We start from the raw sequence: 15,754 nt of genomic DNA, 5'->3' as shown, positions 1-15,754 counted from the left end.
TCAGTGCATTCTATGAATCTTTCTCAGTGCATTCTATGAATCTTTCTCAGTGCATTCTATGAATCTTTCTCAGTGCATTCTATGAATCCATCCTTTGTCAGAAAGAATATTGACACAACAAACCGTAGCACAACATGTCTCCCTGTTAATTCTCTGCACTGACCTACGTAGTTGTGAACGTGTGGTTTTCCATGAAAGTCCACGTCCGCTCTCAGCCTATGGCCGGTTGTAGTGTGGCGCCATGTTTTGCACGACACCACTGCAGCCAGGAACAGCAAGGGACAGGCTCTATCACATAGGGTCCTTTCCTCTTCCTTCGTTTTGGGCCTGTTTCCTTCCTCGTTTTCTTAGATACTGTTCCCCCCTGATGGAAGTCTAAACAGACACTTGTTTTGAAAGCAAACAAACGAACAAGTATAAGGTCCTTGAACTTGCCCCTTGTGGAGAAAGGCCTAAAGACGTGTGGTGGAGGAGGGGGGGAGGAGGAGGAGGATGAGGAAGAGGAGAGGACGAGGAGGAAGAGGAGGACGAGGAGGAAAAGGAAGACAAGGAGGAGGAGGAAAAGGAGGAGGAAGAGCATGAGGACGAGGAAGAAGAGGAGGAAGAGGAGGAGGAAGAGGACCAGGAAGAGGACCAGGAAGAGGAAGATGAGGAGGAAGATGAGGAGGAGGAGGAGGAGGAAAATAGGAAAGGAGAGAGTGATGGATTAAAACAGTAAACCATTTGATCCACCAGATGTGGCTGTAAGAGGTGCGTTGTTTATCCTCTGTTTACACCCTGGATCATATTCATGAAACATTGAAAGGCATTTTGGCTCAATATTGAACACTTGAACTCACAATTGAACGGTTCACAAGTGAACATTTGTGAACATTCATGTTTGCTATAGTGGGATAAATGCCAACTAAAACACACTCAGGAATGATTCTTAACACTCTGATGAGCTCTACCTAAATATTCCTACATGTCAAGGTCAACAGATGGGTTGGTGCATCACTCAGTGCATAATATACATCAACCTGTGTGCGGTTGTGGACTCCGATGATGCCGGTATTAGAAGTGATGAATGTTTGCTTATTCAGCGCTCAATTCTGAAGCTCCACCAGGGATCATTTAAAATCCTTTACTAACATTTAAAATCCCCCCTCCTCCTCTCCTCCTCCCTACCTCTCGTGCTATTTAGACATTTAATGGAAAGCCTTAATGAATACTTCATTTCCAGGAAACACTGGTGTCCTGTGTCACACGAGTGTGTTTCATTCATTGCCGACTCCCTCTTTTAAAATGGAGGGAAGCAAGGAAGAGAGGGAATAGTGATAAAGGAGTAGGAGGACCAGCCAGTCGGCCTCAACCCAAAGCGCAGGGTCGGTCCCGTGAAAGGAAGAGAGGGAACAGTGATAAACGAGTAGGAGGACCAGCCAGTCGGCCTCAACCCAAAGCGCAGGGTCGGTCCCGTGAAAGGAAGAGAGGGAATAGTGATAAAGGAGTAGGAGGACCAGCCAGTCGGCCTCAACCCAAAGCGCAGGGTCGGTCCCGTGAAAGGAAGAGAGGGAATAGTGATAAACGAGTAGGAGGACCAGCCAGTCGGCCTCAACCCAAAGCGCAGGGTCGGTCCCGTGAAAGAAAGACAGGGAATAGTGATAAAGGAGTAGGAGGACCAGACAGTCGGCCTCAACCCAAAGCGCAGGGTCGGTCCCGTGAAAGGAAGAGAGGGAATAGTGATAAACGAATAGGAGGACCAGCCAGTCGGCCTCAACCCAAAGCGCAGGGTCGGTCCCGTGAAAGGAAGAGAGGGAATAGTGATAAACGAGTAGGAGGACCAGCCAGTCGGCCTCAACCCAAAGCGCAGGGTCGGTCCCGTGAAAGAAAGAGAGGGAATAGTGATAAAGGAGTAGGAGGACCAGACAGTCGGCCTCAACCCAAAGCGCAGGGTCGGTCCCGTGAAAGAAAGAGAGGGAATAGTGATAAAGGAGTAGGAGGACCAGCCAGTCGGCCTCAACCCAAAGCGCAGGGTCGGTCCCGTGAAAGGAAGAGAGGGAATAGTGATAAAGGAGTAGGAGGACCAGCCAGTCGGCCTCAACCCAAAGCGCAGGGTCGGTCCCGTGAAAGGAAGAGAGGGAACAGTGATAAACGAGTAGGAGGACCAGCCAGTCGGCCTCAACCCAAAGCGCAGGGTCGGTCCCGTGAAAGGAAAGAGGGAATAGTGATAAAGGAGTAGGAGGACCAGCCAGTCGGCCTCAACCCAAAGCGCAGGGTCGGTCCCGTGAAAGGAAGAGAGGGAATAGTGATAAACGAGTAGGAGGACCAGCCAGTCGGCCTCAACCCAAAGCGCAGGGTCGGTCCCGTGAAAGAAAGAGAGGGAATAGTGATAAAGGAGTAGGAGGACCAGACAGTCGGCCTCAACCCAAAGCGCAGGGTCGGTCCCGTGAAAGGAAGAGAGGGAATAGTGATAAACGAGTAGGAGGACCAGCCAGTCGGCCCCAACCCAAAGCGCAGGGTCGGTCCCGTGAAAGGAAGAGAGGGAATAGTGATAAACGAGTAGGAGGACCAGCCAGTCGGCCTCAACCCAAAGCGCAGGGTCGGTCCCGTGAAAGAAAGAGAGGGAATAGTGATAAAGGAGTAGGAGGACCAGCCAGTCGGCCTCAACCCAAAGCGCAGGGTCGGTCCCGTGAAAGAAAGAGAGGGAATAGTGATAAAGGAGTAGGAGGACCAGACAGTCGGCCTCAACCCAAAGCGCAGGGTCGGTCCCGTGAAAGAAAGAGAGGGAATAGTGATAAAGGAGTAGGAGGACCAGCCAGTCGGCCTCAACCCAAAGCGCAGGGTCGGTCCCGTGAAAGGAAGAGAGGGAATAGTGATAAAGGAGTAGGAGGACCAGCCAGTCGGCCTCAACCCAAAGCGCAGGGTCGGTCCCGTGAAAGGAAGAGAGGGAACAGTGATAAAGGAGTAGGAGGACCAGCCAGTCGGCCTCAACCCAAAGCGCAGGGTCGGTCCCGTGAAAGGAAGAGAGGGAATAGTGATAAACGAGTAGGAGGACCAGCCAGTCGGCCTCAACCCAAAGCGCAGGGTCGGTCCCGTGAAAGAAAGAGAGGGAATAGTGATAAAGGAGTAGGAGGACCAGACAGTCGGCCTCAACCCAAAGCGCAGGGTCGGTCCCGTGAAAGGAAGAGAGGGAATAGTGATAAACGAGTAGGAGGACCAGCCAGTCGGCCCCAACCCAAAGCGCAGGGTCGGTCCCGTGAAAGAAAGAGAGGGAATAGTGATAAAGGAGTAGGAGGACCAGACAGTCGGCCTCAACCCAAAGCGCAGGGTCGGTCCCGTGAAAGGAAGAGAGGGAATAGTGATAAAGGAGTAGGAGGACCAGACAGTCGGCCTCAACCCAAAGCGCAGGGTCGGTCCCGTGAAAGGAAGAGAGGGAATAGTGATAAACGAGTAGGAGGACCAGCCAGTCGGCCCCAACCCAAAGCGCAGGGTCGGTCCCGTGAAAGGAAGAGAGGGAATAGTGATAAACGAGTAGGAGGACCAGCCAGTCGGCCTCAACCCAAAGCGCAGGGTCGGTCCCGTGAAAGAAAGAGAGGGAATAGTGATAAAGGAGTAGGAGGACCAGACAGTCGGCCTCAACCCAAAGCGCAGGGTCGGTCCCGTGAAAGAAAGAGAGGGAATAGTGATAAAGGAGTAGGAGGACCAGCCAGTCGGCCTCACCCAAAGCGCAGGGTCGGTCCCGTGAAAGGAAGAGAGGGAATAGTGATAAACGAGTAGGAGGACCAGCCAGTCGGCCTCAACCCAAAGCGCAGGGTCGGTCCCGTGAAAGGAAGAGAGGGAATAGTGATAAACGAGTAGGAGGACCAGCCAGTCGACCTCAACCCAAAGCGCAGGGTCGGTCCCGTGAAAGCAAGAGAGGGAATAGTGATAAAGGAGTAGGAGGACCAGCCAGTCGGCCTCAACCCAAAGCGCAGGGTCGGTCCCGTGAAAGAAAGAGAGGGAATAGTGATAAAGGAGTAGGAGGACCAGCCAGTCGGCCTCAACCCAAAGCGCAGGGTCGGTCCCGTGAAAGAGAGGAAGAAAAATAAATAAACGGCGGAGAGGGGAAAATAGCGTGGAAAGTCAATAGGCTTGAAAGTTGAGTGCCGTTTCAAAGGGACGGGACAGCATTAGTGTTGAACTGTGAGTGAAGGGAGCAGAGCGGCTCCTGATTGGGCCTTCCCTCTCATTAATATCGCTGGTCGCTGTATGTCTCAGTCCAGCTGACATGAGAAGTGTGGGCTAGATGGAGAACCCAAATATAGTAGATAGTAGAAAGGTACTGTAGATACTACTGCACTGTAGCTCAGTAGAAAGGTACTGTAGATACTACTGCACTGTAGCTCAGTAGAAAGGTACTATAAATACTACTGTATTGTAGCTCAGTAGAATGGTACTGTAGGCCTCCTGAGGGGTCTAAGACACTGCATCACAGTGCTAGCTGCGCCACTAGAGATTCTGGGTTCGAGTCCAGTCTCTGTCGCAGCCGGCCGCGACCGGTAGACCCATGGGGCGGCGTACATTTGGCCCAGCGTCGTCCGGGTTAGGGGAGGGTTTGACCGGCAGGGATGTCCTTGTCCCATCTCGCTCTAGCGACTCCTGTGGCGGGCCGGGTGCAGTGCACGCTGACACGGTCGCCAGGTGTACGGTGTTTCCTCCGACACATTGGTGCGGCTGGCTTCCGGGTTAAGTGGGCATTGTGGCAAGAAGCAGTGCGGCTTGGTTGGGTTGTGTTTTGGAGGACGCACGGCTCTCAACCTTCGCCTCTCCCGAGTCCGTACGGGAGTTGCAGCGATGAGACAAGGCTGTAACTACCAATTGGATACCACGGAATTGAGGTACTGTAAATACTACTGTATTGTAGAAAGGTACTGTAGAGTCTACTGTATTGTAGAAAGGTACTATAGAAATCTACTGTATTGTAGAAAGGTACTGTAGATTCTACTGTATTGTAGAAAGGTACTATAGAATTCTACTGTATTGTAGAAAGGTACTGTAGATTCTACTGTATTGTAGAAAGGTACTGTAGAATCTACTGTACTGTAGTTCAGTAGAAAGGTACTGTAGATTCTACTGTATTGTAGTTCAGTAGAAAGGTACTGTAGATTCTACTGTATTGTAGAAAAGTACTGTAGATTCTACTGTATTGTAGAAACGTACTGTAGATTCTACTGTATTGTAGAAAGGTACTGTAGATTCTACTGTATTGTAGAAACGTACTGTAGATTCTACTGTATTGTAGTTCAGTAGAAAGGTACTGTAGATTCTACTGTATTGTAGAAAGGTACTGTAGATTCTACTGTATTGTAGAAAGGTACTGTAGATTCTACTGTATTGTAGAAAGGTACTGTAGATTCTACTGTATTGTAGAAAGGTACTGTAGATTCTACTGTATTGTAGTTCAGTAGAAACGTACTGTAGATTCTACTGTATTGTAGTTCAGTAGAAAGGTACTGTAGCTTCTACTGTACTGTAGTTCAGTAAAAAGGCACTGTAGATTCTACTGTATTGTAGAAAGGTACTGTAGATTCTACTGTATTGTAGAAAGGTACTGTAGATTCTACTGTATTGTAGAAAGGTACTGTAGATTCTACTGTATTGTAGAAAGGTACTGTAGATTCTACTGTATTGTAGTTCAGTAGAAAGGTACTGTAGATTCTACTGTATTGTAGTTCAGTAGAAAGGTACTGTAGATTCTACTGTATTGTAGTTCAGTAGAAAGGTACTGTAGCTTCTACTGTACTGTAGCCAGAGTTTGAGTGGAGTTGAGCTCAGAGCTCATGAAGCGGTGCCTGGCACTCCATGTACTTTCCAGCCTCTCCGCTAAAAAATAAAAATAAACTGTGCACCGAATTCACTCCATTCATTCAGATCACAATTTAACCAACACCCATCTATTGTTGTGACTACCTGGACCTACATTACCATTTGGGTTTGAAGTATTGAAACCAAACCATATGATTTGAATGAAAAGTATTATAATTAACATGAAAAGGTGAATGTAAGAAGTTCTCATCATTTCAAATAGTCTCTATGTCATAGTTAACTTCATATAAACACTTTAAATAGGTCAGGACCCAGACAGGGAGCCTAAGAATATGAATTATTTAGGCTATATTATTTCAATTATTTCAAGGCTATAGCCTACAAATAAACACATTGTGAAGCATTAGCGAGTGTGACACACTAGGCTGGTAGGGAGTCATAGACATTAAGCGCTCAGCATTTAAACAACATTTTGATGTATTAAGGCTGTGAGACTCAGAATGAAATACAAATTAAACTAAAAATGCCTTATTAGGCTCAGTCAACAGTGTCATTGAATTCATTTCTAGAAACACCAGTGTGGCCAGAGTCTGTGGATTCAGTGCCTGGAGAGCAGGCCAGCAGGGGAGAATATCTTCTCTGCGCTTGCAGAGCCACTGGGAATGCTAAACACCCTTTTGGCCACTCTTGCCAGGCTGGGCAGGGATGTAGAGTTATTTTCTTATGCAGACTATACAGTATATACACCCCTTCATATTAGTGGATTTGGCTATTTCAGCCACACCCGTTGCTGACAGGTGTATATAATCGAGCACACAGCCATGCAATCTCCATAGACAAACATTGGCAGTCGAATGGCCATACTGAAGAGCTCAGTGGCTTTCAACGTGGCATCGTCATAGGATGCCACCTTTCTAACAAGTCAGTTTGTAAAATTCCGAACCTGCTCGAGCTGCCCCGGGCAACTGTAAGTGCTGTTATTGTGAAGTGGATACGTCTAGGAAGAACAACAGCTCAGCCGCGAAGTGGTAGGCCACACAAGCACACAGAACGGGACAGTCGAGTGCTGAAGTGGTAGGCCACACAAGCACACAGAACGGGACAGTCGAGTGCTGAAGTGGTAGGCCACACAAGCACACAGAACGGGACAGTCGAGTGCTGAAGTGGTAGGCCACACAAGCACACAGAACGGGACAGCCGAGTGCTGAAGTGGTAGGCCACACAAGCACACAGAACGGGACAGTCGAGTGCTGAAGTGGTAGGCCACACAAGCACACAGAACAGGACAGCCGAGTGCTGAAGCGTGTAAAAAAAAATAGATGTCCTCGGTATATGTCCTCGGTTGCAACATAGAGGCAGTTCCAAACTGCCTCTGGAAGCAAGCTTCATGAAATGGGTTTCCATGGCCAAGCAGCCTCACACAGGCCTAAGATCACCATGCGCAAAGCCAAGCGTCAGCTGGAATGGTCTAAAGCTCTCCACCATTGGACTCTGGAGTAGTGGAAACACATTCTCTGCAGTGATGAATCACGCTTCACCATCTGGCAGTCCAACGGACATTTGGCGGTTGCCAGGAGAACGCTACCTCCCTGAATGCAAAGTGACAACTGTAAAGTTTGGTGGATGATGAATAATGGTCTGGGTCTGTTTTTCATGGTTTGGGCTAGGCCCCTTAGTTCCAGTGAAGGGAAATCTTAACGCTATAGCATACAATGACATTCTAGACAATTCTGTGCTTCCAACTTTGTGGCAACATTCTGGGGAAGGCCCTCTCCTGTTTCATCATGACAATTCCCCCATGCACAATGCGAGTTACATACAGAAATGGTTTGTTGAGATCAGTGTGGAAGAACTTGACTGGCCTGCACAGAGCCCTGACCTTAACCCCATCGAACACCGTTGGGATGAATTGGAACACCGACTGTGAGCCAGGCCTAATTGCTCTAACATCAGTACCCGACCTCACTAATGCTCTTGAGGTTGAATAGAAGCAAGTCCCAGGTACTGTAGATACCACTGCTGGGCACAGGGTACTGTACAGTTCCATAGAAATGGAATGGAAAGATACTTCTGTACTGTAGCTCAGTAGAAAGGTACTGTAGTTCAGTAGAAAGGTACTGTAGTTCAGTAGAAAGGTACTGTAGTTCAGTAGAAAGGTACTGTAGATACTACTGTACTGTAGCTCAGTAGAAAGGTACTATAAATACTACTGTACTGTAGTTCAGCAGAAAGGTACTGTAGCTCAGTAGAAAGGTACTGTAGTTCAGTAGAAAGGTACTGTAGCTCAGTAGAAAGGTACTGTAGATACTACTGTACTGTAGCTCAGTAGAAAGGTACTATAAATACTACTGTACTGTAGTTCAGCAGGAAGGTACTGTAGTTCAGTAGAAAGGTACTGTAGCTCAGTAGAAAGGTACTGTAGATACTACTGTACTGTAGCTCAGTAGAAAGGTACTATAAATACTACTGTACTGTAGTTCAGCAGAAAGGTACTGTAGTTCAGTAGAAAGGTACTGTAGCTCAGTAGAAAGGTACTGTAGTTCAGTAGAAAGGTACTGTAGCTCAGTAGAAAGGTACTATAGATTCTACTGTACTCTAGCTCAGTAGAAAGGTACTATAAATACTACTGAACTGTAGTTCAGCAGGAAGGTACTGTAGCTCAGTAGAAAGGTACTGTAGTTCAGTAGAAAGGTACTGTAGCTCAGTAGAAAGGTACTGTAGATACTACTGTACTGTAGCTCAGTAGAAAGGTACTATAAATACTACTGTACTGTAGTTCAGCAGGAAGGTACTGTAGCTCAGTAGAAAGGTACTGTAGTTCAGTAGAAAGGTACTGTAGCTCAGTAGAAAGGTACTGTAGTTCAGTAGAAAGGTACTGTAGCTCAGTAGAAAGGTACTGTAGATACTACTGTATTGTAACTCAGTAGAAAGGTACTATAAATACTACTGTACTGTAGTTCAGCAGGAAGGTACTGTAGCTCAGTAGAAAGGTACTGTAGTTCAGCAGGAAGGTACTATAAATACTACTGTACTGTAGTTCAGTGGAAAGGTACTGTAGTTCAGTAGAAAGGTACTGTAGTTCAGTAGAAAGGTACTGTAAGTAGAAGATCTCAAGGTAGACAATTTCCATGACATACTGTACATATCTAGGATTAGTTCTCTTTTCTCAATCAGCCAATATCCAGACCCCAAACATGTAAACTCGCTAGCTGGCTAAAGTGGTTAATGTTTGGCAGGCCGTCTTCACAGAGATTCCTATGGTCCAAGATTAAGAGTTGCTGGCATTTATCCAGTTGTCTGGCCCCACATTATCTTCAACACCCCGGACAGCATGTTTTCATAAGGAGGCTCCTTGTCTAGCCAGGACCCAGGGGGGTTTTGTGTGTGTGTGTGTGTGTGTGTGTGTGTGTGTGTGTGTGTGTGTGTGTGTGTGTGTGTGTGTGTGTGTGTGTGTGTGTGTGTGAGGGAGCCAGGGGGCTTGGTGAGGAGTTGAGTACACTCTGTATATGAGTAGCAGAGGGCCATTAGGGGAGCAATGGAGCTGATGACATGTTATTCCTGTGACATGCCTGGCCCCTGGCTCCTCTGCTCTCTACTGGACCATGGGAGCCCCAGGGCCTCCAAGTGGACAGAGACAGACAAACGCACAGACAGAGGGAGGGAGGGAGGTTATTTTAGGAGGTGGTCTGGTGCCGGACGCCGGACGCCCTGTCTCCCACCACCAGCCAGTCCCCCAGTCCAGCACACAACAGGTCTCCTGATACACTATCAACAGGCCGGCAGGCCGGCGCGTTTTTAAACGGGAGCCAGGGCAATTATTAGACTGACGCCAAGGGAACAGAGTTATCAGAGGCCCGAGAGACAGTAGATAAAATGGTTGTTCCTCCAAAAAGAATGGTCTGGAGGGAAACAACACGTCCACAGTAAAAACACTCTACCGAGAACACTACGTAGTTACAGTAACTAAGTAAAAACACTCTACCAAGAACACTACGTAGTTACAGTAACTAAGTAAAAACACTCTACCAAGAACACTACGTAGTTACAGTAACTAAGTAAAAACACTCTACCGAGAACACTACGTAGTTACAGTAACTAAGTAAAAACACTCTACCGAGAACACTACGTAGTTACAGTAACTAAGTAAAAACACTCTACCGAGAACACTACGTAGTTACAGTAACTAAGTAAAAACACTCTACCGAGAACACTACGTAGTTACAGTAACTAAGTAAAAACACTACCGAGAACACTACGTAGTTACAGTAACTAAGTAAAAACACTCTACCGAGAACACTACGTAGTTACAGTAACTAAGTAAAAACACTCTACCGAGAACACTACGTAGTTACAGTAACTAAGTAAAAACACTCTACCGAGAACACTACGTAGTTACAGTAACTAAGTAAAAACACTCTACCGAGAACACTACGTAGTTACAGTAACTAAGTAAAAACACTCTACCGAGAACACTACGTAGTTACAGTAACTAAGTAAAAACACTCTACCGAGAACACTACGTAGTTACAGTAACTAAGTGCTTCAGAAGTTATCACAACAAGTCAGCTCGCTTTTGAACACTGAACTACTCTTCTTACAAAAAAAATAACACGCAATTGATTTAGAGATTTTGTATGTGCTTCAAATCAAATCATTTTATTGGCCACATACACATATTGAACAGATGTTATTGGTCACATACACATATTTAGCTGATGTTATTGGTCACATACACATATTTAGCTGATGTTATCTGTGCTGTAGGTAAAACCCCAAACAGCAAGCAATGCAGGTGTAGAAGCACGGTGGCTAAAAAACTCCCTGCCAAAACCTTGTGCTTCTAGATTATAACAGAACATGGCCAAGATGTTCAAATGTTCATAAATGACCAGCATGCAGTAGTATCTAACAATACACAAGTCCCCCAATACACACAAATGGAATTAAGAAATATAGAAATATTAGGACGAGCAATGGCATTGACTAAAGTACAGTAGAATAGAATACAGTCAGTGGTGATTTTAGCATGTGAATCTGGGTGGGGGGAACAATCATGTGGGATGCATGCCAGCAAAGCCACTACACAACACTAAACAATATAGGAATTATTGTTCTATAACGTTGACAAACGGTGCCCACAAACTGTTAGGGCTGACATAAAGATGTCCCAACAGCAGTCCCAGCATCTTACCACTGCTACACCCGGCTTTCAGCAGAGCCTTGTCTGGCAGCGAAACAGTTCATTCAGCCACATTTATTGCCTTTTAAAAAATCTAAGCTGATATGGCAGACTTGCTTAAACAAATGTGGTTTCTACTGACAATTGACATGTACAAATTATGGCACAGGGGGACGACAAGCGGATAAGAGGCAATCCGTAATTTCGATTAAGACATTAATGAGCAAGCTAGTACGGACGTAGTCAGTATAACTATTGGTTCAGCACTTTCTAAATGTACAGCAACAGAATTCAGAACATGGGCCGATCTTACAGTGTACTCCCTGTACACCAACTCAGAACCGTAGGATAAACAAATAGGACATATAAACAGACAATGAAAGCTCTTACAATATTTGATGATTACATTTCTCTAAAACAGGTTATAGGCTATTTGTGCACCACCAAGTCAGAACAGTAGGTGAAATAAAGAGGTGACAATAGATCAAATTATTAGGGTGAGGCACATTGAACGCCGTTTGGGTCTTTGCGTGTCAAAAAATACAAATACACTATTTGACGCGTTAAATAAGCTTTTAATTTGACACGTCAAATAACACAATTGTATTACAGAATGTTGTGTGTGTTGAATTTGCACGTTCAAGCCAAGCACCACAACTACTAACGTTATGTGTTTACAAAACCGCGTTGGTGAAAATAGACCAAATTATTAGGGTGAAGCACATGGGCTACTATCATACACTTAGTAGTACGTTCTTAGCTACTGTATATATTTCTCCCTTGCATATTACATCATTTATGCAGCAGCATACAATCCATTTTTGGTGGCGCAACGGTCCTTTGTGGGCAAATTTTTGTCATTCATGTCTGGCATTTTCTGGATTTATGGTGGGAACTCAGAGAGAAAAACACACAGCCACTCCATTGAATAGCATACTAACGTTAGTGGTTTCTTTGCTATGCTTGCAGTTAGCCACTGATTCCTTCCAAACGACTCATTGTTGAATTTGCGAATTCCAACTTTGTGTAATCTTTATGTACAATGGCCGATGAGCACCGATACGTTTTATCTATAATTTCTCTTCATTATTTCTCTTCATATGACAAGGATTAAAAAGGATTTGCCAGTAGATTGTCGACTTGATGACAACTGATGATGACTGCTAGCTAAGACTTTGAAGGTAAGATGTTGATGTGATCAGTCCAATCAATGCTACTGTAGATATAACGTGATTTGATGTCATTCTATCTTTGACCAATGACCTTGAGCCTTCCTGGATGGGCACGTGACTCACCACCTGGATTTGGTCTTATGTAGCAACATTATATATGGTGTTTTTTACATTGGTAAAAAGTAGAGACCCAGAGCTACATAATGGTATATCATACACTGCATTTTTGAGGAACAATGGGAAAGTCATTCTGCTTTGAAAGTTGAGACACTTGTAAACTCACTTTTGAGAAAAGGGCATTTTAGAGTTTCGGTGCGAGAACTCTTCATTGTCTACACCCATTCAGCATGTGTCTAGTAAGCTATACGTTTGTTAATGAATATTTATATTTTAAGTTCTCATTTCAGTTTTACTTGGTGTTAGCCCCACCCATGTCCTTGCGTTCAGAGCGCACACTTGATGCTCTGGCCGATTTGTTGTCCTCTGGATAACATGAAAACAGCCTAACCAGCTCTGCTGGCAACAATTTCATTATGTTTGTTTGCTTTTTTGCGTTTATTGACACCGGCCATGTTCAACAGGTGTTGTACACTTTAGCATAAGACATGTAGCTAGCTACCTGGGTAAACAATGAAGGTTCCTCGCTTTTTCTGTGGCTTAACCAACAAGGCTCGTAATTGAACAATTGTATTCATATTTACAGATGGCAAACCTGTTTGTTATTAAGGCACATGAAAGTTCACATGTTCCAGAAGGCATTTCTTCACAACAACAAAAACACATTTTGATAAAAAATATTTCTTACGTTCAAATGACTCTCCTGTGAAGTCGTGACTTGTGACATACGCCTAGTTTCCTGAATCGGGTCACATAACTCTATGGCAGAACCTAAGGGGCAAAAATGTTCTGAGCCAATCATGACAGAAAATTGAGCCAATCAGGTGCAACGCTCTGTATTTTCTGTGGGCTCGCCCCACCACCATAGAAAGCCCTGAGCTAGGCTGAAACACCTGCATTTTGGAGCTGCCTTTACTCAAGAATGCAAAAAAGAGACCATGTTTGTACGCGGCTTTATTAACTCAGTGACAATTTTTTTTTACATTGTTTGCAAACTGATATGTGACTCGTATTAATACCAAAATAACAAGCAAAACAGGCAAGCCCCCCCAATGCTATTTTTTTTAACCTAAAAGTGTGGTTGTCAAAACAGGTGGGGCCCTGCCCCCGCCCTGAATGACAGGACACCACTGAATACAGTATTCATATGAGATGAGTAAAGCACAAATATGTGAACATTATTAAAGTGACCAGTGATTCCATGTCTATGTATATAGGGCAGCAGCTTCTCAGGTCCGATGGCCTTAGATGGCCTTTTAGTCTCTCGGTCCCAGCTTTGATGCACCTGTACTGTCTTCGCATTCTGGATGGTAGTGGGGTGAACAGGCTGTGGCTCGGGTGGTTGATTGATGTCTTTGATGATCTTTTTGGCCTTCCTGTGACATCGGGTGCTGTAGGTGTCCTGGAGGTGAGGCAGTGTGCCGCCGGTGATGCGCTGGACAGACCGCACCACCCTCTGGAGAGCCCTGCGATTGCGGGCGGTGAAGTTTCCAAACCAGGCGGCGACACAGCCTGACAGGATGCTCTCAATTGTGCATCTGTAAAATTTTGTGAGGGTCTCAGGGGCCAAGCCGAATTTCTTCAGCCTCCTGAGGTTGAAGAGGCGCTGATGCGCCTTCTTCACTACACTGTCTGTGTGGGTGGACCATTTCAGATTGCCAGTGGTGTGTACACCGATGAACTTGAAGCTTTTCACCTTATCCACTGTGGTCCCGAAGATGTGGATAGGGGCGTGCTCCCTCTGCTGTTTCCTGAAGTCCACAATCAGCTCCTTCGTTTTTGTTGACGTTGAGGGAGAGGTTATTTTCCTGGCACCACTCTGCCAGGGCCCTCACCCTGTAGGCTGTCTCGTCATTGTTGGTAATCAGGCCTACTACTGTTGTGTTGTCTGCAAACTTGATGATTGAGTTGGAGGCGTGTGTGGCCATGCATTCATGGGTGAACAGGGAGTACAGGAGGGGGCTGAGCACACACCTTTGTGTGGCCCCTGTGTTGAGGATCAGCGAAGTGGAGGTGTTGTTTCCTACCTTCACCACCTGGTGGCGGCCCGTCAGGAAGTCCAGGACCCAGTTGCACAGGGCAGGGATCAGACCCAGGGCCCCGAGCTTAATAATGAGCTTGGAGGGTACTATGGTGTTGAAGGCTGAGCTATAGTCTATGAACAGCATTCTTACGTAGGTATTCCTCTTGTCCAGATGGGATAGGGCAGTGTGCAGTGCGATGGCGATTGGGGTGGTATGCAAATTGAAGAGGGTCTAGGGTGTCTGGTAAGGTAGCAGGTATATGATCCTTAACTAGCCTCTCAAAGCACTTCATGATGACAGAAGTGAGTGCTACGAGGCTATAGTCATCTGGTTCAGTTACCTTTTGCTTTCTTGGGTACAGGAACAATGGTGGACATCCTGAAGCAAGTGGGGACAGCAGACTGGGAAAGGGAGAGATTGAATATGTCCGTAAACACAACAGCCAGCTGGTCTGCGCATGCTCTGAGGACGTGGCTAGGGATGCCGTCTGGGCTGGCAGCCGTGCGAGGATTAACACGCTTAAATGTCTTACTCACGTCAGGCACAGAGAATGAGAGCCCACAGTCCTTGGGAGTGGGCAGCGTATGTGGCACTGTGTTATCCTCAAAGCATGCAAATAAGGTCTTTAGCTTGTCCGAGAGCAAGACGTCAGTGTCCGCGACGTGGCTGGTTTTGCCTTCGTGATCTGTGATTGTCTGTAGACCCTGCCACATACATCTTGTGTCTGAGCCGTTGAATTGCGACTCCACTTTGTCTCTGAACTGAAGTTTTGCGTGTGTGTGTGTTATTTTGACGCACAATCTTGTTGTCCCTCATCACTAAAGACTAACCAAATTCGGCTAGTTAGAAGTCAATATAATTACCTTTTCTGCCCTCGAGACACTAATTATTTATTGAGCGACATCAGAACGAGGCTTCCATATCAGCTACAAATGACCAATTAAGCAGGAATCTGGCAGATGTTTTTCATTTCATATCAAATTAGAATAAACTGAACATCCTTTGTTTGTTTGTGTTTTGGGATTTGAAGTGGGATCTTCAGTCTGCGTTGCTTTAAGGGGTCAGCCGTGAGGTGGCTTCAAAACAAATCCATTCTGACAAGGCTGCCTTAATGTCTGATTGGGTCAGCTTCTCAGAAAATAAACGCTGAGATGCCTTTTGCGTTTAGGTCATTTAGGTCATGGTTGGGGATCAAGAGGTTCGGTTAAGGATCTACAGCTCGTTCAGAAAGTATTCAGCCCCCTTTGACCTTTTCAACATTTTGTTACATTACACCCTTATTCTAAAATGGATTGAATTAAAATATTCCTCAGCAATCTACACACAATACCCCAAAATGACAAAGCAAAAATCAGTTTTTAGAGATGTTTGCAAAAAATATATTTAAAAAAAAACAGAAATACTTCATTTACATAAGTATTCAGACCCTTTGCTATGAGACTCGAAATTGAGCTCATGTGCAGCCTGTTTCCATTGAT

The sequence above is a fragment of the Oncorhynchus tshawytscha genome, unplaced genomic scaffold (assembly GCF_018296145.1).
Source record: "Oncorhynchus tshawytscha isolate Ot180627B unplaced genomic scaffold, Otsh_v2.0 Un_contig_1324_pilon_pilon, whole genome shotgun sequence".
Classification (NCBI taxonomy): domain Eukaryota; kingdom Metazoa; phylum Chordata; class Actinopteri; order Salmoniformes; family Salmonidae; genus Oncorhynchus; species Oncorhynchus tshawytscha.
Note: the sequence above shows the minus strand (reverse complement) of the source record.